Genomic DNA, 25319 nt, shown 5'->3' on the forward strand with positions numbered 1-25319 from the left:
GTAATTGCTTCTTTAATCTTTGTATCTCCTGGGTTTAAAGATAACTCTATCTCTTTCTTCCTGATTTCATCTTCCAGTTCTGTTTGTTTTACCCCTTGTTTATGTCTATGTAATCTATTTATATTTATCAAAACTCCTCTCATATATGCTTTACTTGATTCCCATACAATTCCCATAGGTGTACCCTTATTCATATTAAAAACAAAGTAATCTGTTAACAATTTTTTACAGTCATTAATATACTTTTCATATCTAAATAAATTTTCATTCAATCTCCAAGACCTTCTTGCTTGTGCCACCCTTCCCAACTCCATCCAAACTGGGTTATGGTCTGAAAAAACTCTAGCTGAGATCTTTGTCTTCTTCACCCTGGAAAGCAAGTCATTAGTAATTAATATAAAATCGATCCTAGAAAAAGATTGATTTCTATCAGAGAAGAAGGTAAAGTCATATTCTTCTGCATTTCTTTCTCGCCAAATATCTCTCAATTCAAAGTCATCCATCATATCGAAAAAGGACTTAGGTAGTTTTGCTCGCATTTGAGTATTTGGGCGGGAAACCTTCTTATCTTTCTTAGTATCCATAACACCGTTCCAGTTGCCCAGTAGTATGCAAGACCTATAATCCCACTGTACTAATTTAGCATGAAGTTTTCTATAAAATCCATCTTGTTGTTGATTAGGAGCATATATTCCCAGTATCAATGTCCTTTTCCCTTCTAATACCAGATCTAATGCGATGTATCTTCCATGGGGATCTGCTTCGATTAGTTCAGCTTTCATGTCTTTTCTTAAGTATATAACTATACCATTTTTCTTTTCCGTAGCAGAAGCTATACAATGTTGACCAAGTCTTGTATTAATCAAATATTTTTGATCAGTTGATCTAATATGAGTTTCTTGCAAGCAAATTATATCATTCTTGAACTGTTTAAGATAGTGGAATATTTTCTTTCTCTTCTGTGGAGAGTTCAATCCGTTGATGTTCCATGTTAGAAGCTTAGTTGTCATCTTTGGTTTCCTGAAGCTTTTTTTAGAGCCTCCTGGATAACCTGAATTTTAACCTTTGCCCTGGCTCCTCCCACTGCTTCTAGACTGGTTAATGCAGCTTCTTGACCGATGGCAGGTGATTGTTGGAGTTGTTGCATTTTGGATTGTTGCTCCATTCGTCTGGTAGTCATACGGTTTGGTCTTTGTTCCATAGCTTCTTGTGCTTCTAAGAGAGAGAGCTGTTCCATCTTATCTGGTAATTGTGTGGTTTGCTGTCTATCTTGTCCTTCTTGTGCTCTTTCTCTAGGTCCAGATGGTGCGGGATGTCCAGCCTTCAAAATATTATGGTAAAAATCTCGAGCTTTCCATACTGAATTAAGACGGTATCTTTGCCTCTCGAATGTGAGTGCTAGGCCAAATGGTGCGTCCCATCTAAACTGTATCTGGCAATTTCTAAGCTCTTCAACTAAAAAAGCATAGTCTTTCCTGGATCTTAGCATTTGAGGTGGTATCTCTTTCAAAACAGTCAATTCCTGACTCCCAATTTGAAGCTTGGTTTTATAGGACTCTTGTAATATCATATTCCTAATGTCTCTTGTAGTAAAGTATATCACAATGTCCTGTGGAAGATGCTTCTGCTTCACCAGCCAAGAATTAACGTGATAAGCTTTATCAATTTTCCAATCAAAGTTACCCCCCTGGTCTTCCAATCAGGCTATCAAACGCTTCTGAAAGAATCTGTTTCAAGTTTTCCTGCTTGTCTTCACGCAAGCCCCTTACTCTTAATGCCAGTTCCATTTGTCTATACTGTATCATAATAATTTCTTTTTCAGCATTTTCAACTTTTTGTTGCACCACCTCTGTGGCACCATTAAGATCATCTAGTCTGTCTTCAATTCCAGAAACATGTTCTGTCAATAAACTTACAATCTCCAACATATCGTCTCTGATTTTGGAAACCCAGGTCTCACGTTTATCAGACAGCTCCTTATGCACCACGGATATCTCTTCTTTGAGCCCTTCTTTGAGTTCTTTGAATTTTGATTCCAATTTTGAATCCACCGTAGTTGCCTGAGTATTAAAAGCCTCAGCCAGCTCCTTCAGGAAGAATTCTTTCGTTAGTGGGTCACCTATAGGGCAGTTTTGTGCCAGGTGTGGGCGATGTGCCAGAGCCTCTAGGAGCCGGGGGGGGGCATCTTTAAAGTAAGATTAAGTAATAGGCCATTCCAAGTTTCTTCTTCAACCAATTAATAAAACTCTGCTGGCCAATTATGCAGCTGTGAAGTGAAGTGATAAATCATTCCTTTCCCTTGAAGTTTTAAAACTCCGTAGAAGTTCAAAACATAAACAGTGTTACGAAGCAACTCAGCGAGGTCGGCGCCATTTTAACTGTCTCTTTAATAGCTAAGTTATTGGAAGAAGGTCTTGTAAAATGAAGCTAAGATTTAAACAAACAATTAGGGGTTTACGTATACCAGTCCTGCTCGCCTTGGAATCAATAAATCAAGTTTTGTTCTGAGGAAGAGAGAGCTTGCTTCGTGCTGCAAATTGCAGCTGGGATTCCAGGCATGGAGACAATTCTGCCCTCATCTGGCCTTCGTCCCCTCCCAGACACAAACTGTGAGGATCGGATGGCACTTTGCTCAGCAAAAACGGCTCACCTCATTTCCTTTGCCTGAAGAATAAGGTAAACAAGCTGCCAGACGTCTGATGGATGATCATACAACAGATAACGCGACCAGGAATTCGGGAGCAGCTATAATGAGCTGCTTCCATCAGCAAGCCCCTCCCCGGAAGCCAGGAGGGGGAATTTTCTAAATGTCCCATTGAGTCTAGAGGAGGAGGAGGAGGAGGAGGAGAGAGAGAGAGAGAGAGAGAGAGAGAGAGAGAGAGAGGGGGGGGGGGCTGAAGGAGTGTGTGCACAGGAGGGGGGATTTTCTAAACGTCCCATTGAATCCAGAGGAGGGGAAAGTAGAGAGAGAGAGAGAAAGAGGCTGAAGGAGTGTGTGCACAGGAGGGGGGATTTTATAAACGTCCCAGTGAATCCAGAGGAGGCGAGAGAGAGAGGGGGGGGCTGAAGGAGTATGTGCACAGGAGGGGGAATTTTCTAAATGTCACATTGAATCCAGAGGAGGAGGAGGAGGAGGAGGAGGAGGAGAGAGAGAGTGAGAGGGGGGGAGGGCAGAAGAGGCTGAAGGAATGTTTGCACAGGAGGGGGAATTTTCTAAACGTCCCATTGAATCCAGAACTGTTTTTCTGGCTGTTCCTTGTTTTAAGGCTTTTTTTAGACACCAGTGTGCATTTTATCCCCCCGCCCCCATGATAGGTAACTGCTCTATTGCAGGTTGGATATCAGAGTTTCACATGCCGTAGCAAAAGGATCCAAGCTTCAGATACTGCCATGGATTAAGGGATTAAAAAATAAAGGTTCCGGTGAGTGGGGGCTTAGCAGTGAGAAGATGGAGTTTCAGGCTACTCCTGAAATTCCTCTATACCGAAGGATTTTTGGACGGGTTCTTTGAACCCTAGCTGTCCCGGAGATGACAGTGAAGGTGGGGAGAGACCCAGGACCTCAGAGATACCCGCAAATCTCTGGGGGGGGGGGTATTAACTCCTCGTGCCAATTCCTTTCTGGATTAGCTGCGTGCTAACTGAAACTGCAGGTTGCCCCTAAGAATGCTAGAAGTGATGTCATCTGGTAAGCTGATTTTATTATCCAAGAGAGACTGTTCGCGTTAAAAACTTAAGATAACTGAAACCAAAGAACAGGGAAATTTAGCGGCGAATTGGCTTTTTCTAATGGATTTATGGCTGGTGGTTACTTTACTTCTTAAATGCTTCAAGAAACTCCTCGACACCCTCCCCCCTCTGAATCTCCTTAAGTGGATCGTAAAATTTATTTTCTACTAATTAGCCCGTCACGATTCGACACTTTTATTACTTTACTACTCGGCTTTGTTTACAATCACAGCCTGTGAGAGACTAAGAAGTCTGTGGGGAAAAAAAAAGAGTTTGCAATTTTTAACTGCGACACACATCATGGCGTCCCAAAATACCTCTAAGATTTCATTTCAGAGACTCTTTTCCGCATGTAAAGGACTTTTTGATTCTTATCAAAGACTGGAAAGAAAATTGGATCATCTGATTTTAAAATATGAAGCAAAAACTGAGATTGTTGAATGTTTAAATGCTCCTGAAATACAAATGGAAAATGTGAGAAATGGTGTCTGGTCTATCTCAGAGGAAGAAAGGAGGGGGGAAGCTATAAAGAAGACTCATTTAAAAAGACAGAGTGCAGGAGGAACGGAAAATCCACCCTTGAGAATTAAAGTTAATTTGGAAAATTTTACAAGCCCAGGACAACATTATTATTATTTCATCACTGACATTCAGAGTCCAAAGGTGCCAAAATATCTTTGTCTGGATTTGATTATGAAAACATTTGGTAAATTTATCCAACGCGTGGCAATTGGCTGGAGAGGATCTTGCTATTGGAGAGACACTGGCTGATAGATGGAACAACGTAATTTAAAATTTAGCTAAATCTGATTACCTTAATGTGTAATAGATATAGCTGAAAAATGACTGATATGGATAGTAATATATATAATTTGGAACTGGCTGATAGATTGAAGAACACAATTGAAAACTAGTTAAACCTAATTGCTTTTTCTTGTAACAGATATAGTTGAATAATAATTGATATTGATAGTAATGTATATAATGTGGAGTTGATATGATAACTAACAATTGGAAGATTATACATAAAGAGTATTAAATACAATAATTATCACTATTAAAAACTAAATAAAATACATACAATCAAATGTTAATCAATACTGGGAAAATGTTATGATATATGATATAATTAAATATTATGGATGTCCAGCTAAAATAGGATATGAGGATTTGATGATAATAGAGGATTTTATAAATAAGTAAATGAATTGTCAGCATGTGTTATGGATTAATTATGTAATGCATAGCTAAGGATGAAGGATGTTTAAATAACCATAGGTAATTAAAACTGGAGGTATAATGATGTTGATATGGTAAATATTTGAGTTAAGATATTTGAATTAATATGAGTTAATGGAAGAGAAGCACCAAAGCATGTTGTAACCAGTTGATATACTTCTCTTTTTTTCTCATGATAGACACCTGTGTTTTGTTTCGTTTTCCTGCCTTGTCTCTTGTCGTTTTTGTCTTTTTTTGTATTATTTTTATTTTTTATTTTTTATTTTTATTTTTTATCTGTCCTTTTTTTTTCCTTTTTTTGATTTTTTCCTCTCCCACTGGTGTGGGCAGGGATTGGTCAAGATTATTACTTTCATCAATATTGCTAAATAATAATTACAGTTAAATGAAAATGGATATATAATAATGCCTTAGTTAATATGAGTTATGTTGGTTGACTGTGGAGGAGATGTACCAAAACTTATCTGTAATTGATTGATATATTTTTTACAGATGTAAAGAAAGATGTGTACCTGTTTTAAACTAAAATTAAAAAACATTTATTTAAAAAAAAATAAAGGTTCCTTTCGCACATATATGCTAGTCATTCCTGACTCTAGGGGACATTTCAAAGCTGAATAGCCAGTGCTGTCCGAAGAAATCTCTGTGGTCATGTGGCTGGCATCAATTTGTCAATTTTAATTGATTTGTATGCCGCCCAATCCCGGAAGACTCCGGGCAGCTTACATAAAAGACAGTTTAAAAAAGAAGATATTAAAAATTTAAAATATAAGACAGAACAAATTAAAACAGGACACAACATGCACTCGATCTTAATGGGGCTGAAGGTCAATCAAAATCAGCAGCCCCAGGCCTGCTGGAACAGCCAGGTCTTAACAGACTTTTGGAAGGCCAAGAGAGTGGGGAGGGTCCGGATTTCAGGGGGCAGTTTGTTCCAGAGGACCGGGGCAGCTACAGAGAAGGCCCTCTTCCAAGGAGCCACCAGACGGCATTGTGCAGTCAATGGTACCCGGAGAAAGCCCACTCTGTGCGATCTTATTGGGCGCTGGGAGGTATGTTGCAGGAGGCGGTCATGGAGATATCCAGGTCCTAGGCCATGTAGGGCTTTAAAGGTAATAACCAGCACCTTGAAGTGTGTTCGGAGACCAATTGGGAGCCAGTGTAGCTCACGGAGGATAGGTGTAACATGGTGTATCTAGGTACACCCAGTATCGCTCGCGTGGCTGCATTCTGGACCAGTTGTAGTCTCCGAACACTCTTCAAGGGCAGCCCCATGTAGAACGTATTACAGTAGTCGAGCCTTGAGGTGACGAGGGCGTGAGTGACCATTTGGAGTGCCTCTCAGTCCAGGTAGGGATGCAACTGGTGCACCATCAGATCGCATAGAGTTGGCCTCCTCCGTATTCCATCTGCCAGTCAGTGCCGACTGGCGACTACTCGGAGGAGAGCCTTCTCTGTTGCGGCTCCGACACTATGGAACAATCTCCCCGTGGAGATTCGTACCCTCACCACCGTCCAGGCCTTCCGCACAGCCCTCAAGAACTGGCTAGCCCGTCAGGCCTGGGGATAATCTTATTTTCGCCCCTCCCGAATGCTGAGTGAATGTTGAGTTTTATTGTCTAATTTACTTTGTGCACATTTCTTTTTGGTATTGTCCTACACTCCCCTTCCTTTTTTGATTGTAAGCCGCCCTGAGTCCCCTCAGGGAAAAGGGCGGCCTATAAATAAATAAATCTACAAATCTACAAATCTACCAGGCGAACCTGGTCACAGCCGACAGATGGTGTTCTAGAGTCAGCTGCAGATCCAGGAGAACACCCAAGTTGCGAGCCCTCTCTGAGGGGTAGAAGATTTCACCCCCCCAGGTTTAAGGATGGAATATCTGGACTATCTTTGGGGGGCAACATCCAAAGCCACTCAGTCTTGTCAGGGTTGAGCGCAAGCTTGTTCATTCCCATCCAGACCCTGACAGCTTCCAGGCACTGGCACATTACTTCCACTGCTTCACTGAGTTGGTAGGGGCGGACAAATACAACTGAGTATCATCCGCATACTGGTGGTATTTAATCCCGTACTGATGAATGATCTCACCCAGTGGCTTCATGTAGATGTTAAATAGGAGGGGGGACAGGACCAAGCCCTGCGGCACCTCATATTTAAGGGGCCTAGGGGTCGACCTCTGTCCTCCGACCAACATTGACTGCAACCTGCCAAAGAGGTAAGAGGAGAACCACCATAAAAGGGTGCCTCCCACTCCCACCTCTTCTAGCCGTCGCAGAAGGATACCATGGTCGATGGTATCGAAGGCCGCTGAGAGGTCAAGAAGCACCAGGATAGAGGAATGGCTCACCAGAGATCATCGGTCAGTGCGACCAAAGCAGTTTCGGTGCAGTAACCAGGCCTGAAACCAGACTGAAAGGGATCTAGATAATCCGCTTCATCCAAGGTCTGCTGGAGTTGGGAGGCCACCACCTTCTCAACAACCTTCCCTAAAAATGGGAGGTTGGAAACTGGACGGTAGTTTTTAAGGGCGGCTGGATCCAGAGAAGGCTTCTTGAGGAGGGGTCTCATCACTGCTTCCTTCAAAGGTTGCGGGAAAGACCCCTCCCAAAGAGAGGTGTTTACAATCCTCTGGATCCAGCCACATGTCACCTCCCTGCTGGTTGAAACCAACCAGAAGGGGCACAGGTCCAGTAGACAGGTGGCAGCACTCATCACTCCTATGGCCTTGTCCACTTCCTCAGGAATGGCAAGCTGGAACTCACTCCATAAAATTTGATCAAGGCTCTCCCTCAGCATCTCTGCTGGCACTGTCCAAGTGGAGTCTAGGTCCATCTGAATCCGAGTGACTTTGTTCAACAGAAACTGAACAAATTCCTCAGCTCTTCCCTGTAAGGGTTCACTCACATCCCTTTCTTTCAGGAGGGAGCGGGTTATCCTAAACAGGGCGCTACAGGTGCTACATCAGCCGAGAGCCCAGGGAAGGGGTGGCGGGGTGGCTATTGTAGTCCGGGAGTCTTTAGTACCTCGTAGGGTCCCTGCTCCGGAGCTTGTCGGGTGTGAGTCCCTGCTGGTGAAGCTGGACCTCAAGGGTCAAGTGGGTCTGCTGCTTACGTACCTGCCTCCCAACTGCGTTGCAGCAGCCCTCCCCTCGCTCCTCGAGTCAGTAGCCGAGCTAGCAGTTGAGTTCCCTAGACTTATAGTTCTGGGGGACTTCAACTTGCCTTCGCTCGGTGAACACTCTGATGGAGCGCAGGAGTTCATGGCTTCCATGACAGCCATGGGCTTGACTCAAGTAATCCGAGGCCCAACTCACTCAGCGGGTCACACGCTCGACCTCGTATTCCTCTCGGAGCAGTGGAGTTACGATCTTGGTCTGAGGGGTAATGAGATCATACCCCTGTCGTGGTCAGACCACTACCTACTGAGGCTAGACTTCCGGAGGCCAAACCCCCACTGTAGGGAGGAGGGACCGACCAGCTGGTTCCTCCCCAAGCGACTGATGGATCCTGTTAGGTTCCAGACGGAGCTTGGGGTTATTCTTGATACCCTCGCCCGCAGTTCGGCGGAGACCCTCGTCGCTGCCTGGCACTCGGCAGCTTTGGAGTCTCTGGACCGGATTGCGCCGCTACGGCCCCTCCGGGTCAGCGGCCCCCAGAAGCCTCCTTGGTTCACTAAGGAGCTCCGGGAGGTAAAGCGCCGGAGGAGACGCCTAGAGCACTCGTGGAGGTCCGATAGGTCTGAGTCGAAACGGGCACTTTTAACAGCATGCACCAAGGAGTATATTCGGACTTTAAGAACAGCAAAAAGAACATATATTGCCTCCTTGGTAGCGTCCGCCAAGTCCCGCCCAGCCGCCCTGTTTAGGATAACCCGCTCCCTCCTAAATAGGAGGGAGACGGGGGACTCCCTACAGGGTAAGGCTGAGGAGTATGTCCAGTTCTTGGCGGACAAAGTTGCCCGGTTTCGAGCGGACCTGGACTCCACCCCAGTAGATCCAGCCGAGACACAAGGAGAAGACTTGGCAAACCATCTCTGGGTTGAGTTTCAGGAAGTTGCCTCTGGGGATGTGGACAAGGCTATGCGAGCTGTGAGCGCCTCCACCTGCGTACTGGACCCGTGTCCCACCTGGCTGGTTGCCAACAGCAGTGAGGTGACACGAGGCTGGATCCAGGCGGTTGTTACTGCCTCTCTTCGGGAGGGGTACTTCCCCACCGCGCTTAAGACAGCGGTGGTAAGACCCCTCCTGAAGAAACCGTCCTTGGATCCAGCTGTTCTTAATAACTATCGTCCAGTCTCCAACCTTCCCTTTGTAGGGAAGGTTGTTGAGAAGGTGGTGGCTCTCCAGCTTCAGCGTACCTTGGAGGAAGCTAACTATCTTGACCCCTTCCAGTCTGGCTTCAGACCCGGTTACAGCACAGAAACCGCTTTGGTCGCATTGACCGATGATCTCTGGAGAGCTAGGGATGGAGGCCATGCTTCCATCCTAGTTCTCCTGGACCTCTCAGCGGCTTTCGATACCATCGACCATGGTATCCTTCTGCGACGACTGCGGGAGATAGGGGTGGGCGGCACTGTTTTGCAGTGGTTCTCCTCCTATCTCTCGGACAGGTCGCAGTCGGTGTTGGTGGGGGGGCAGAGATCGTCCCTGAGGCCCCTAACTTATGGGGTGCCGCAGGGGTCGGTCCTATCCCCCCTACTATTTAACATTTACATGAAACCGCTGGGCGAGATCATCCGGAGGCACGGGATAAAATACCACCAATATGCGGACGATACACAGTTGTATCTGTCCGCCCCGTGCCAACTCAATGAAGCGGTGGACGTGATGAACCGGGGTCTAGAGGCCGTTAAAGACTGGATGAGAGCAAACAAGCTGATACTCAACCCAGACAAGACCGAGTGGCTGTTGTGTTTTCCTCCCAAAAATTTGACCAACATACCATCACTCAGGCTGGGGGGACAAAACTTACACCCCTCAGAAAGGGCCCGCAACTTGGGAGTCCTCCTGGACCCACAGCTGACTTTTGACCACCATCTCTCAGCTGTGACCAGGGGGGCATTTGCCCAGGTTCGCCTGGTGCGCCAGTTGCGGCCCTACCTGAATCGGGAGGCCCTCACAACAGTCACTCGAGCCCTTGTGATCTCCAGGCTGGAATACTGTAATGTGCTCTACATGGGGCTGCCCTTGAAGAGCATCCGGAGACTTCAGCTAGTCCAGAATGCGGCCGCGCGAGTGATCGTGGGCGCACCACGGTTCGCCCACATAACACCGATCCTCCGTGAGCTGCACTGGCTACCTGTCGATCTCCGGGTGCACTTCAAGGTCCTACTCACCACCTATAAAGCGCTCCATGGTAGTGGATCTGGCTATTTGAGAGACCGCCTTCTGCCAATTACCTCCCTGCGTCCCATCAGATCGCATAGAGTTGGCCTCCTCCGTATTCCATCCGCCAGTCAGTGCCGACTGGCGACTACCCGGAGGAGAGCCTTCTCTGTTGCGGCTCCGACACTATGGAACAATCTCCCCGTGGAGATTCGTACCCTCACCACCGTCCAGGCCTTCCGCACAGCCCTCAAGAACTGGCTAGCCCGTCAGGTCTGGGGCTAAGCCTATTTTCGCCCCTCCCGAATGTTGAGTGAATGTTGAGTTTTATTGTTTAATTTTTTTTGTTCACATTTCTTTTTGCACTGTCCTACACTCCCTTTCCTTTGTGATTGTAAGCCGCCCTGAGTCCCCTCAGGGAAAAGGGCGGCCTATAAATGCTCAATAAATCAAAATAAAATAAAATCAAGGGCGGCCGGGCGAGATTCTGCGGACGCAATAAGGGCGGAAAAATGAGCACATACAAAATGAGCCCGTATTGTCACTAGATAAGTCCTAATAAAGGATCTTAGTAGTGTTCGGTCGGATTTGGAGTTACTAGCCCTCCAACGTTGCTCTAGGCATCTCTTTTGGCGCTTCATCTCCCAGAGTTCCTCGGTAAACCAAAGTGCCCTCCTGGATCCACTGCCGCGGAGAGGCCGCAAAGGTGCAATCCAATCTAATGCCCTAGCTGCTGCTGTATTCCAGGCAGTGACCAAGGACTCAGTTGGACTGTGGACAAGGGAGTCAGGTATCTCCCCAAGCTCCCTCTGAAATCCCAATGGGTCCATCAGGCGCCTGGGGCAGAACCACTTAATCGGCTCCACCTCCCTGCGGTGGGGGAGTAGCTTCCAAAAATCAAGCCTCAGCAGGAAGTGATCCGATCATGACAAGGGCGAGATCTCAATCCCCTTTAATTCCAGATCACGTCTCCACTGTCCTGAGAGAAACACAAGGTCGAGCATGTGTCCCGCCACATGAGTTGGACCCTGAATTACCTGGATCAAGTCCATGGTTGCCATGGAAGCCATGAACTCCTGGGCCCCATCTGAGCGTTCGCCCAGAGATGGCAGGTTGAAGTCCCCCAGTACTATAAGTCTGGGGAACTCAACCACCAGTCCCGCTATTGACTCTAGGAGTGCAGGGAGGGCCGTTGTGACACAGCTGGGAGGTAGGTACGTCAACAATAAGCCTACTTGACCCCCTAGGTCCAACTTCACAAGGAGGGACTCACACCCGACATTCTCTGAAGCAGGGATCCTGCAAGGAGCTAATGACTCCCGGATAATGACTGTGACTCCTCCACCCCTTCTCTGGTGTCATGGCTGGTGGAGCACCTGAAACTCTTCTGGGCATATTTCTGAAAGGGGGACTCCTCCCTCGTGGCCCAGTCAGGTTTCAGTAATATATGCCAGGTCTGCCCCCTCGTTTAATAATAAGTCCCAGACAAGGGGAGCTTTATGTACCACAGACCTGGCATTTAGCAGCAGCAGCCTGAGACCAGGGCCCTGATTTCCCATGTCACCTGGTACCCGAGTTGAGCTATCAGGGCTGGAACGAGGGATCACTGTGATGTAGCGAACCCTCCTTCCCCGGTAATGGCTAGCCCTGAAGCTCCCTTCATACCTGCCCCTCCCAGTCATGACTGTAATTCCCCGGCCCGCCCCTATGCCCGTAGACCCCCCTCTGTCTCTCAAGGCCCCTGTCCTTCTCGGCAGGCCATTCAAACCAGACACTCTGGGATGAGAGGCGGATCCGGGCCCCCATCCACTTCTGCTTCTGCACTCAGTGGAGGGGGCTCCAGGCTGTGCTTTCAATCCCCTCATACAAACCAACCAGGCATTCTCCACATGCATACCCCACTATGGTTAAAAAAAACCAGCAATACAATATAAAAAATAAGTTACGCTAATTTAATAATGGGATCATTCACTCACAAGCATACACATACACTCCACATATGAAGAAGAGGGGGTTGTGCAGGTGTTAAAATTAATATTAATGTTGTGCGAGCAAGTTCGTGAGTTCATAGAGCAGAGGCACAAAAGTCAGGTCAATGGCAGAGGGATGGAAAGGGTGCAGTTTGTCTTCTCTCCTAAATACTGTAGCAAGGGGCTAAAGTCTGAGTAGATGAGATGGTGTCCCTGGGGTAGCAGTGGGCAGTAGTGGTCGTGACAAGGAAGATGTTCATGGGTCTGAGAGTCCAAGAGTCCCAAGTCCGTAAGCAGGGGGAACCAGATGGTAAGGCGGGAGAGGCCCCGCAGCCGCTGAGGGCGAAGGAGAGGCCACACCACAGAGGAAGTCCAATCGGGTAAAAAAGGGGGGGCGCCAAAGGGGCCAAAAAGATGACATGCAAAATCAACTGCCCACTTCTGTCCAGCGCCACACAATTAGCCACCCCACTCCAAATGACAAGTTGGTACAGCTCCAAAGGCTCCAAGGGCTCTTCCGATCATAGAAATAAAGACAAAGGCTGCCAGGACCGCCACAGGCCAAAGTATGGTGAGGGGGGGCTGGGAGGGCCATGGCAGCAGCAGCAGGACAGCCGCCCAATCTCATATGGCGCCATCCGAACCAGCCACCCCCTCGCTGATATGATGTTATTAATGCGGTCCAAAGCTTTTCCCAGATCTCCCAAGCCAGAAAAGTCTGAAAAGCAAAGCCAGAAGCTGCCGGTGTTGTTAAAAATCACCGGGAGCGGCGCCGTCAGCACGCCGCCGCCATCTTTGCCGCATGACTAAACACTGGTCCCTATTTTTCTGCTTGCATTTTTGTGTGCTTTTGAACTGCTAGGGATTTGAACCACTGAACTGCCAACCTTTCTGGTTGACCAGCTCAGCATCTTAGTCACTGAGCCACCGCGTCCCTCTATTAAGGGATTACTGTCCCTGATTTTGAATGAGAGTTTCACTAGACCTGCAGTCTCACATCTGCAGAATACGTTCAGATTTAAGGATCTCAGTCTACAAGCCACAGACCACAGAAAGCCAGTCTGGTCTGCTGATCCATCGTACCACTCACGCTGCTGCAATTTGCCATCTGGGTTGAGAAGCAGGGGGCCCAGCAGGAAATCAGACTTTTTAGCCAGAAAAGGAAGATTAGGAGACAAGCAGTCAACCACACATTTCTTCCAAAATACACCCACACAGCAGGATTCAAAAACCTTGTTGTATTTGCTGAATTGCGTAAACAATAGTGCGAGAATACCTCTACAGGAGCAGATGCAAGGTTCTCATTAAAATGCTTTTTACAGTTGTCTTCCTTGGATGCTAATAATATTATAATTGTTTGTTCCCTTTACAAAAAGAAAAAAAAGCGATCCTTGAGGAAAAAAGGGTTGGTTCCACTTTTTTGGAATAATGTGCAAATTGCAGAGAACTCTGTATAGAATTATTTAAATTACTATTTGAATCAATATATATTTTACGTGCAGGCAAAACTGTGACATTTGTGTATGTATGTGTATGTATGTACACACACACACACACACTTGAAACTATGGAGAAGCCTCATATTTTTCATAGGAGATAACTATGAGCACATTAGCAGTGCTGAGTTGCTTCTGTTTGTCTTGATTGCATCATGTTTGGACATCAGAACTACAATATGTTCTCCAAGATGCTGCCTTTAAAATAGCAATAGCACTTTGACTTATATACCACTTCATAGCACTTTTACAGCCCTCTCTTTAAGCAGTTTACAGAGTCAGCATATTACCCCCAACAATCTGGGTCCTAAAGATATTTTAATATCTTTTCTACAGTTTTCTAGAATATCCCAGCAAGCATATTTATAAATGCAAACCTGGGGATCATATTGTACTTCTAATACAATGTCAACAATTATCCCTGTTTTTTTTAAACAAAAACAACAAAAACCAAAATCAGAAACCAGGTAACACCATTTCTGATCAATAAATTTTATTAAAAGATTAATAGCAATAGCACTTAGACTTATATACCACTTCACAGTGCTTTTACAGGGTTATGAAACAGTGTTATGGCCAAGGATAATGTCTTTAGAACTGCATGATATGTAGAACTGTTAAAGTTGTGGATGGGGCCACAGTCCTAGGGCAATGAGAGCATCCACTATATCTCTGAAATGCCTTTCTTCTCCCTGTGTTTAACCTCCCTAATGTTCTCTCTTTTCTCAATCCCAAACAACAAATTTCAGGAGGGAAATATCTACCAAATTGGTTGAAACGTTCTGAAATTGTGTTAAACAATGCTTGTAAGGACTAGTGCTAGTTTAGAATTTTGGTGGGGGGTGGGGGGCAGGCCTTTGTTACTATTGTTCTACTTCATTCATAATTTTGGACAGCACTGCTTTCTATGCTTGAGACAGTTGATTAGGCCTGCTGGAGAAGATGCCAATATCTTCAGCCTATTTAATAATCCCATCACTCTGCAGATTTTTTTAATAAGGTAAATCATTATAAATAATTGTTTCCATGTGAGAAATTGTAGAGCTCTGTGAATTTCAAAGGATGAGAATTTTAGATGTAGCCCAATAGATTACATCCTTGTATGTGTATCTGTCAGATCCTCTCCATTAGATAATTAGGAAAGAAGACCACGAGACTCCATGAGTAGAAATCAAGTGTACTTTTACTAATTATAAATGATTAAAGGCATAGCGAAGCGAAGTCTGATTATTTAGGCGCGAAAGCGATTGATATATAGAATAGCCCATTCCCCACCCCTTGGCATCACAGTTACAGTCCAATCATAATTCTCCCAAGTGTCAGGTGTGAGATAACTTCAAAAGGCATCACGAAGATGGAATGTCGGCGCTGTTAGTTCTGGCGGGAATCTCCTATGCATGCGTAGTCCGACAGGCAGCTGAACTCCAGAACCTTCCTCCAGCACAATGAGTAACCCCTCCCAAATACCATGCCCTCCCTCCCCGTTTCATGGCAGCCGAAGCAACAGCAAAGCAGAGGCTGACATCTGGCCGTCCTCCGGAAAAAGGCGTTTAGGCCTGGAAAACGAGAAAACACAAACAAACAGACAAACAACAAAAAACAGAAGAGAAAAAGAGGGGGGGAGAAAAAGTCAAGGCTTGTCAGGATAAGTAGAATAAAACTGTCGAAGCAGTCGGGGAGCATGGACATGGGACTTGTCCACCCACTCAGTATGAGATGGAGGAAAATGCTTCCAAGCCACTAGGTACTGTATCCGATTACGCCGCCGTCGAGAGTCCAATATCTCACGAACCTCAAAATGTCGTTCACCATCAATCAACAGGGGGGCAGGTGGAGGGTCCACAGGCGGACGTAAAGAGGAGACACGAACTGGCTTAATGAGGTTAACCTGGAAAACTGGATAAACACGGTTGAGATGTTTGGGTAGCTGCAAACGAACTGAAACAGGATTGATGATCTTGATGATGGGAAATGGGCCCACGTACTTAGGTCCCAATTTCTTAGACTTTTGTGTAGTTTGAAGGAACTTCATGGACAAATAAACCAGGTCACCCACTCTGTACTGGTAAGGTTGCGCACGCTTCTTATCAGCCTGTTTTTTATGAGCACGATGCGCAGCATCCAAAGTACTAAGAGCCAAAGGCCAAACATGGCTCAACCGCTCGCTCCATTCAGAGACGGAAGAAACTTGTGGTTGCTCGAGGGGAAGTTCAGGAATAGGAACAAAATACTGACCAAAAACGACACGAAAAGGAGTGAACCCAGTGCTGCTATGGACAGAATTATTATAGGCCACTTCAACGTGCGGCAAAAAGTCCACCCAATCATCTTGTTGATAATTGATGAAACAACGTAAATATTGTTCCAGAACAGAATTAGTCCACTCGCAAGCCCCATTAGTCTGATGGTGGTGGGCGGAGCTTAGTCCCTGGGCGGAGCCAATGCGTTTAAGAAATTCTTTCCAGAAAACAGAAGTGAACTGGACACCTCTATCGGAAATGATGCGATCAGGCACCCCATGCAAACGGTAAATGTGAGAAATGAAGAGTTTAGCAAGTGCCTTCGCAGAAGGAATCTTGTGACACGGAATAAAATGAACTTGTTTTGAAAATAAGTCAGTAACTACCCAAATGACGGTGTGCCCCTGGCTCTCGGAAGTTCGACAATAAAGTCCATAGAAATTTCCTTCCAAGGGGTGACAGGGCGGGCTACAGATTGGAGTAGGCCTTGCGGTTTCCCTGGTGGCCGTTTAGCGGCTGCACAGACTGGACAACTGGCAACATAAAGTTCAATGTCCTTTTTCAAAGAGGGCCACCAATACTGCCTCTTCACCAAATGCAGCGTCTTCACAAATCCAAAGTGACCTGCCAACTTGGAATCGTGAGCCCGTTGGAGAACGACGAGACGAAGAGAGGCAGGGACGTAAAGCTTAGCCCCAATCCACGGTAAATCGTCCCTCATTGTGCATTCACCCTGATGCTGCTGGAACCAATCGTCCTGGGGAAGGGCCCATTTGAGGTCAGAAAGGAAATCTTGAGGCACCTCTACTTTCGAGCGCGCCTGCTGCCGAGTGACAACTGGGGCAGCAAGGCTGGATGCGGGAACGACAGGTTGAACAATACTTAGCTTAGAGCAGTTGTATTGAGGGAGTCTGGACAAAGCATCAGCCATGAAATTCTTCCCTCCCAGGATGTACTTGAGTGTGAAATTGAAACGGTTGAAATGCTGAGCCCAGTGCATTTGCTTAGGGGAGAGGCGGCGTGGAGTCCTCAAAGCCTCTAAGTTTTTATGGTCAGTCCACACCTCAAATGGGTGCTTAGCGCCCTCTAGGAAGTGGCACCACGTGGCCAAGGCCCAGCGTACTGCAAATGCTTCCTTCTCCCAGATTGCCCAACGTCTTTCAGTGTCCGTGAGCTTACGGGAGGTGTAAGCGCATGGTTGCAAATTACCTTGGTCGTTGGCTTGAAGCAAGACGGCCCCAACAGCCACGTCGCTGGCATCAGCTTGGACGACGAAAGGCTTGTCCATGTCTGGATGCTTCAGAACTGGTTCTGCCGCAAAGAGGCGTTTCAACTTCTCGAAAGCAGCCTGACACTCCATGGTCCAATCCAGTGGCTTGCTAGGCTTAGGTTTAGGTCCACCCTTGGACTTCAACAAGTTAGTGATGGGAAGCGCAATTTTGGCAAAAGAAGGGATGAACTGACGATAGAAATTGGCAAAACCCAAAAATTTCTGCAATTGCCTGTGTGTATGGGGCGCCTCCCACTCAGTGACTGCCTTCACCTTAGCGGGGTCCATCTCAATACCAGCGGGGGAGATACGATACCCCAGGTAGTCAATCTTCTCCTGGTGAAATTCACACTTGGACAACTTGGCATACAGTTCAGCGGCCCAGAGCTTTTTCAAGACAGTGCGGACCAACGTGACGTGTTCGTCATAAGTCTGAGTGTAAATAAGGATATCGTCCAAATATACGATAACGCCTTTATAAAGATGGTCATGCAAGATCTCATTAATTAATTGCATGAAAACTGCAGGCGCCCCCTGCAGGCCAAAGGGCATCACTTGGAACTGGAAGCAACCGAGGGGGTAGTTGAAAGCAGTCTTCCACTCATCCCCCTCCTTTATGCGGACTCTATAGTACGCTTCTCTGAGGTCCAATTTAGTAAAAATGTGGCCCTTTCCCAATTGGGCTAACATGTCCTTCATCAGCGGTGACGGGTAGAGGTTTTGAGCAGAGATACAGTTCAGGTTTTTGAAATTAACACATAATCTCAGGGAGCCATCTTTCTTCTCTCTGAATAATACGGGTGCAGCTACCTTGGATCGTGCTGGCTCGATGAAACCTCTTTCCAAGTTTTTATCAATGAATTTTCTCATTTCCTCCATCTCTCTAGGGGACATCAAATATATTTGGGGCTTTGGAAGCTTAACCCCGGGTAAAATATTGATGGAGCAATCAGTAGGTCTGTGGGGCGGAAGTTTATCTGAAGATTTTTCACTAAAAACTCCTCTCAGGTCCCAATACACTTTTGGAATCTTTTCTTCCCCCTCAATCCTCTCCTGGCCCCTGGCGGCCAAAGTGGGGCTGCAGCCAGCAGGCTCTGGGGAAACGCCCTCCCCGTCTGGAGCTGTGCTCGTGTGAATGCGCAGCCATCCCTCCCTCCAATTAATGCGAGGGTTCCATTTACGAAGCCAGGGGAGGCTTAAAATCAGGGGTCTGTCCATTCCAGGAGCCACAATAAAAGAGATCAATTCTACATGGGTGCCCATTTTCATCTCTAGAGGTTCAGTATAGTATAGTAGTAGTAGTATAGTATAAGTTTATTTATAGGCCGCCCTTTTCCCTGAGGGGACTCAGGGCGGCTTACAACTTATGTAGGAGGGGATACATACAATGACGTATAGAACAATACATAATTAAAAAAATAGAGCAACAATCATCATTCGGGCGGGGACGGATTATAATCTTTAACCCCAGGCCTGACGGGATAGCCAGATCTTGAGGGCTGTGCGGAAGGTCTGGAGGGTGGTGAGGGTACGAATCTCCACGGGGAAATGGGCCAGGCCACCCCCTGCAATGGACCCATCGATTTGGCAAAACACAATAGGGGTTTTCAAAGTCCTTAATTTGAGGCCTAGTTTTTCCACCATTGCGGGGTTGATCATACATCTGGAACAGCCCGAGTCAAGGAGGGCGGGAAGCTGTTCTGACACCCCATCGGGTGGTACCCTTAGTTCTATTGGGATCAACATGGGGCCTTTATTTGAACTCACCCAGCGAGGCGAGGCATCGTCATCGGAGTCATCAGAGGAGCTGGCGGTGGCGTCAGCTTCTTCTTCCATGTCCTGCCTGAAGCGCGGGGGGGTGTTATCAGCAGCGAAAGCAGCCTCTTTCTTCTTCTTCTCTGGGGCCCTGCTCGTCTTCCCTTCCCTCTTGGCAGGTGGTGGGGTGGTTGTGGGAAGTTTAGCGTGGCAATCTGGGGCGCGGTGGCCTCCCCTCCTACAACGGAAGCATGTGAGCGGCTTGCCTTTGCCGGTGGAGCTTCCCTTTCCTTCACTCCTGATTCGGAAAGGGGGCTTCTGAGTTGGGGGGGTGATTTTCTTGCTTTCTCCTCCCTCGCACGTTGAAGTCTAATCAAATCGAGCTCAATGTCTGCTGCATTTTCATACCAAGCTGTAACGCGCTTGGGAAGGTGTCTGTTAACACATTGTTGATAAATGTCCTCATTTAATCCTAATGCAAACTGGTCCAAAAGGGCATCCTGAGACCAGCCTCTCATATAAGAAGAAAGTTGTTGAAACTCCTAAATATACTGAGTCACCGGTCTATCTCCCTGCCTGAGGGTCATAAATTTCAACTTTCCCCGTTTCTCAATTAGGGAGTCATCAAACCTTCTCTTAAACGCAGTCATAAAAGCGTCAAAATTCCTCAGGAGGGGGGAATTGCTTTGGTGCAGGCTGATCATCCACTCGGCCACCTCTTCCTCCAAAGCAAGTAACACCATTCGCACTTTCATTTCATCTGATTCTAAATCGGGTCCATAAATTTCCATATAGTTATAAATTTGTATAACGAAGAGACCCAGTTTTTTGGGATTCCCGTCATATTTTACAGTTAAGGGAGGGACTTTTGCCATTCTGCGTCTTCTGCCCCCCCCCTGCTCTGGCAACCGCCCTGGCTGGGGGGGGGAGAAGCTGTTTCTGGGTTAGTTTGCTCCCATCCTCCCTCGGCCTCTTCACCCTCCCTAAATTTGTGCATAGAGTACCTTTGTTCAAAGTCTTCCGTTTGGTCTCTTTCTCAGGGTTTTCGTTCGGGCAAGATTTCTTCCAATTCGACTGGCTTCGCCCTTTGTTTTCTCCTAGTAACTCCAGCATCCCACCTTTCGCTGTCCTCTTTTTGCCCCACATTTAGGGACCATCGAGGGGGAATCGCAGGGTCCGCTATTCCTAGTCCAGCCATTCTTCCAGGTAATGATGGGTCTGCGGTTTCCCTTTCAATCTCTTCATCGCTTGCTCGCAAAGACATCTCCCTCGTTTCTTCGTGCAAGTACACCCCCCACGGAAGGTTGAAATCTCCTGGTGGGGTGTGAGTGAGACTTCGCTTACTGTCAGATCCTCTCCATTAGATAATTAGGAAAGAAGACCACGAGACTCCATGAGTAGAAATCAAGTGTACTTTTACTAATTATAAATGATTAAAGGCATAGCGAAGTGAAGTCTGATTATTTAGGCGCGAAAGCGATTGATATATAGAATAGCCCATTCCCCACCCCTTGGCATCACAGTTACAGTCCAATCATAATTCTCCCAAGTGTCAGGTGTGAGATAACTTCAAAAGGCATCACGAAGATGGAATGTCGGCGCTGTTAGTCCTGGCGGGAATCTCCTACACATGCGTAGTCCGACAGGCAGCTGAACTCCAGAACCTTCCTCCAGCACAATGAGTAACCCCTCCCAAATACCATGCCCTCCCTCCCCGTTTCATGGCAGCCGAAGCAACAGCAAAGCAGAGGCTGACATCATCAGATATACTAGGGAAGGAACTATAGAACTCTACAATAGGCCTTAGAATTTTCTTTGGATCCCTTTGATCAGATAAGGCTACCTTTGATAGGGACCATCTCCAGTATAAAACACAGCAAATTTACCCCTCAAAATGCTGTGCATAGCTTTTGACTCTATGATTTTATTGAAAGTTAATGCACATTTCCCAGGACAACCCTCAAGGGAAGAAGGAATAGTCTTTTGATCTTTAAAAGGTTTTGTCAACATAGTGGAGTGTGTTAGAAATATATAGTTATTCGTGCAAACAACTAAAGGTAATTAGATTTTGAGGCTCAAGGCTTCAGAGTTTGCAGGAATATTTCAAATTTCATAGAGCTCAAAATAAATGCCAGCTTTTGGTGTATCTCTAGAGATTTGGAAGAGCATGAACCAAAAGATTAATGACTCATGCCTGCCTTTGCTAATTGCTTAACCAATGAAAGACATCCTCAGTGAGGCATTGTTTTGAAATGGGATGTAAGCTAATAGTAAACCTAGGGGAATGTGAGAAAATAAGTTGAAATGGATAGTATTAGTTGCTTCCTGAGCTGATAGGATGCTACAAGTGAATTTCACTCTTGTTATTTTAACTTCATTGTCACCCAAAAGTCTATAGTATTTTAATTATACATGCAAAGTTGAAAGTTACTCACTCACTATGGATAGAAGGTGGGAAAATATCTGTCTACTATGTCTATACAGAATCACAAGCAATTAGGGAGGCTAAGACATTTTTGCAAATAAATTAATCAAATTAGTCCTAATCTTATTCTAAATTTAACTCCTGTCTTGTAAATTATATCAACTTCCACATTACATTGAATGCATATGAGTTTTTGCAAAGCTGACAGATGACAGATTTTTTTTGGTATGTGATTAGACAATGTAGGAGTCTATGTCTGCATAGTAAGATCAAGAAATCAACAAAGGCTGTGGTTTTTCAAAAGAAGGAAGCAGGAGCATTAGAAAACAAGGCTGCTCAGTTCTGAATGACGTTGAAATATTACCCACCTAATCACATCAGTATTTTGAAAGAAGGAAAAAAACAAGTGTTCACACTATGTTAAGAATGAACAAGTTTGAGGGACAAGGAGTAGCCACGTCGCAATGTCACAACGTGCAGTCTCGATACTCTGAGACCACCGTTGACACTTTTGCCTCTGGACAGTCCATTGAGACCTAAACCATCCCATTGAGATGGTGATCAGGAAGATGAAGCCTTGCTGGTCTCAGGGACATCGCAAAGTCTCTGATTGACCCAAGGGAAGAGCTTCAAGCCGACGGTAAACAGGCAGCCCCTAGGCTGAAGAAATTGGGATGCTCCAGAAGGAAGAAAGTGAAAAGAGAAAGTGAGTCTATCTGGTGAGGTATTTTTTTCTATTTTGCGAAAGACTTCCCAAATAAATTTTTCTTTAAAGCCAAATTAGATCCTTAAGCAAAAGAGCTGAGCGGCGGAATTAACCCTGATTGGATTGCTGTGGAAAGCTTTTTTTTAATTTGTAACTATTCTTTCTGGATTGAAGTGCTCGCAACGTTTCTCATTTCTCCTCTTGAAGTGAATGGATTGATTTTTTCTTCTGCTTTTTGTTGCTTTATTTTTTTGACTTCTGGATTAAAACCTTCCTTCTTATTTTAACAATTCTTCCTATTACTTGTTATTAAATTTCACTAAAAGAAATCTAAAGAACTTTGTTTCCTATAAGCCAGAGATAAATATTTGAAAGTGAAAAATAGCACACTGCCACTCGGAGGTCAGAGGCTGGGGTTTTTGAAACAACGTACCTATTTTCTTTCCTTCTTTGACTTCACTGACTTTGTAGCTGAAGGGTTTGCAACATGTTTACAGAAATTAATAAAGAGCCAAGGGCAGGAATTGTTTTCACAGGTGCCTTTGAGAACTATTTTGGCAGGGGAAAGAAAGTGGGGGGAACATAATCCTTCTCCTTTGAAGAGCATAAAAGAACTTGTGTTCAAGTCAATCTAAAATAAAAAAATAAAAGAGGCCTGGAAGGCTAGAGTGGCAGTGGCTATTAATTTTTTTCTTTCTTCTGTTTTGGAAACATGGATCAATATTCAAATGAGGAAAACTTAAAATTCCAAAATATCTTGGCTGAAATTCAAAATCTATTGGAAGGATATGGGAGAATTGAAAAGAAGTTGGAAAGACTAGTCTTCCTCATAGCAAAAGATGATGGGGTTGGAGCCCCAAAAATTTTAGGGGAAAATGAAGATATAGAAGATAAAGATAAGACAATAGATGAATTTATTAATAGAGCAAATGTGGGTGAAAGTGGAAAGAAGGGAATATGGAAAAGGGAATTTGACGAATTGGAGCTCTACCCCTGATTCCAGAACATAGAAGAAGAAAAAATAGTAATGATGATGGACTTAAGAAGAGAATTTTTTTCAGAAGCAAGATTGACAACCAAAGACAAGCTAATTTTAGTAGCAGTTGGTGGGCAACGAGATTACCTGACAGTTTCTTCAAGCAACAAAGTGCAGAGAGAAGTCTATAAAAACCTTATAAAGGAGATAAAAAGAAGACTGACACCACAATTGACAAGAGAGATAAGACTGTTTTGTTACTGGAAAGATACAGGTTGACAAGGAAAGTTGACAATAAAAAATTAGTTGATTTTGGTGAGTAATAAGTAGGAATTTGTAACTTTTACATTGTTTTAGATTGTTATCAAATGTTTATTCGCTAACAATTAACTATAATAACAATAATGAAATAGTAATGGATACAGCTTAATGATACAGTATATACATATATTGGCAATCTAGTAAAAGAAATTCGGATATAAATTGCAAATTGTGACATGGGAAAAAGATCTATAAATTTTATTAACAAATTTTTATTCAGATCTTGTTATAAAGGTGTAAGGTTTTTTTGGGGGGGGGGTCTGACGAGATGAGATGGGACATAAATAGTAAATGATTTTTAGCCAATTATAATAACAATAAGGAAATGTTAATAGACATTGTTTAACAATATATACATGCTATGGTATTGGCAAAAGTAACTTGGATATAAATTCTAAACAGTGAGTTGGGGGGGAAGGGGGGAAAGGTTTAGAAACTTTAATAATTGACTTTTACTTAAAAGATATTATAAAGGTGTAATGTTATTGGGGGATTTTTTGAAATACCTAATGCATGCCATTATGTGGTTGTGTCTTTAAGTATGAATGATTTGAGGTAAAAGCATGTTCAAATAATTGTAGTCAAATGAGAATTGTAGTACGTTAATAGTAAGATATACAAAGATTTTTGATTTAAAATGTATAATCTAATATGAACTATAAGTAATGACTGTGGAAGAAATGCACGAAAGTTATCTGTAACCAATCGACATGCTTTTTACAAGATGTAATGAAGGATGATTCTTTTTTTGTGTTTTTGTTCAATTAAAATAAAAAAAAATAAAAAAAGAATGAACAAGTTTTTAAAATATTATATGGGCTGCCTATTTTTATAAGCTTTTATATTTTATTTTATTTTTAAATCTGGAAAATGCAAAGCTTGCACATTTTTTGCACATATTAAGTGTAATAATAGTATATTGCTGTGCAAATTGAATGATAGTATTTGTATTTTACTTGTCTCTAACTCAAAAAATTAATCTGATGGGGCAAATAATACATTATAAATGTACATTTAGTGATTCTTATTGATTTTAAGTAGCTTTGTAGTAGAATGCATTAGCTGGAAGATCATAAGGGAACTTTGATTTAAAGGCTTGCTCAGTTAGGTTTTATTTTTGGAAATTGGGACAAGTATTGTTTTGGACTATAACTCCCATGTAGTCTCTGCCTATGTTGGCTCAATACCAGTGGTGGGTTGCCAATTTTTTTACTACTGGTTCGTGTGCACTTGTGATACTTCTGCAACCCTCTTCTGCTCAGTACCTATGGGATTTGCAGACCAGAACATCTGGAAGTTCACCATCTGCTTCTTTTCAATGTATTATTGTTTTGTCCTACTATGAAAGGTTTTACCACAAATTATTTTTCTATTTGGTTCAAGGCACACCCATTGGTTCAAGGCACACCCGTTCTATCAGCAAGAACACCCAAATCAAGAATGGCCAAGCAAGCTGGAAAACAATTGTTTGCAAATATCCTGTGCAATTTATTTAATTTCTATAACTGCCCATCTCAAACAAGTGACTTTGGGCACCATCATAAAGTCAATTAAAAACATTGGCAACATGGTTTGTGTGTGTGTGTGTGTGTGTGCATAAATAAATAAAGGGAGACTAGTATAGATCTATTTCAAGCTATTTAGCTCTCAACAGCTAGCCATACCCTTACTGGGATTAGAACCTGTGCTGTATTGCATCTTAGGCAGATGTGTTAACCACTAAGCCACAGAGTTCTTCTCCTTATTACAAAGGCAACAGTAAAAATATTGGGTTTCTGTCTGGATGGTCTCTTGTGACGAGCCGATGGACAGAGAATGGACTTCCTCCCATATTTGGGCATACCAGGGGTTGTAACTTTATATATAT

General features: G+C 44.5%; 1 protein-coding gene and 1 pseudogene across 1 annotated transcript in view; one reads left to right on the forward strand and one right to left on the reverse strand.

Moving 5' to 3' along the window:
- The window catches only part of CNTNAP5 (contactin associated protein family member 5), a 582534-nt gene that overhangs the window by 103717 nt on the left and 453498 nt on the right, over positions 1-25319 (forward strand). The window lies entirely within an intron of this gene.
- Positions 343-11852, reverse strand: LOC148049412 (uncharacterized; annotated as a pseudogene).

This window comes from Thamnophis sirtalis, unplaced genomic scaffold (assembly GCF_051295495.1).
Source record: "Thamnophis sirtalis isolate CommonGarterSnake01/CBP01778 unplaced genomic scaffold, rThaSir2_p1.2 scaffold_1, whole genome shotgun sequence".
NCBI lineage: Eukaryota > Metazoa > Chordata > Lepidosauria > Squamata > Natricidae > Thamnophis > Thamnophis sirtalis.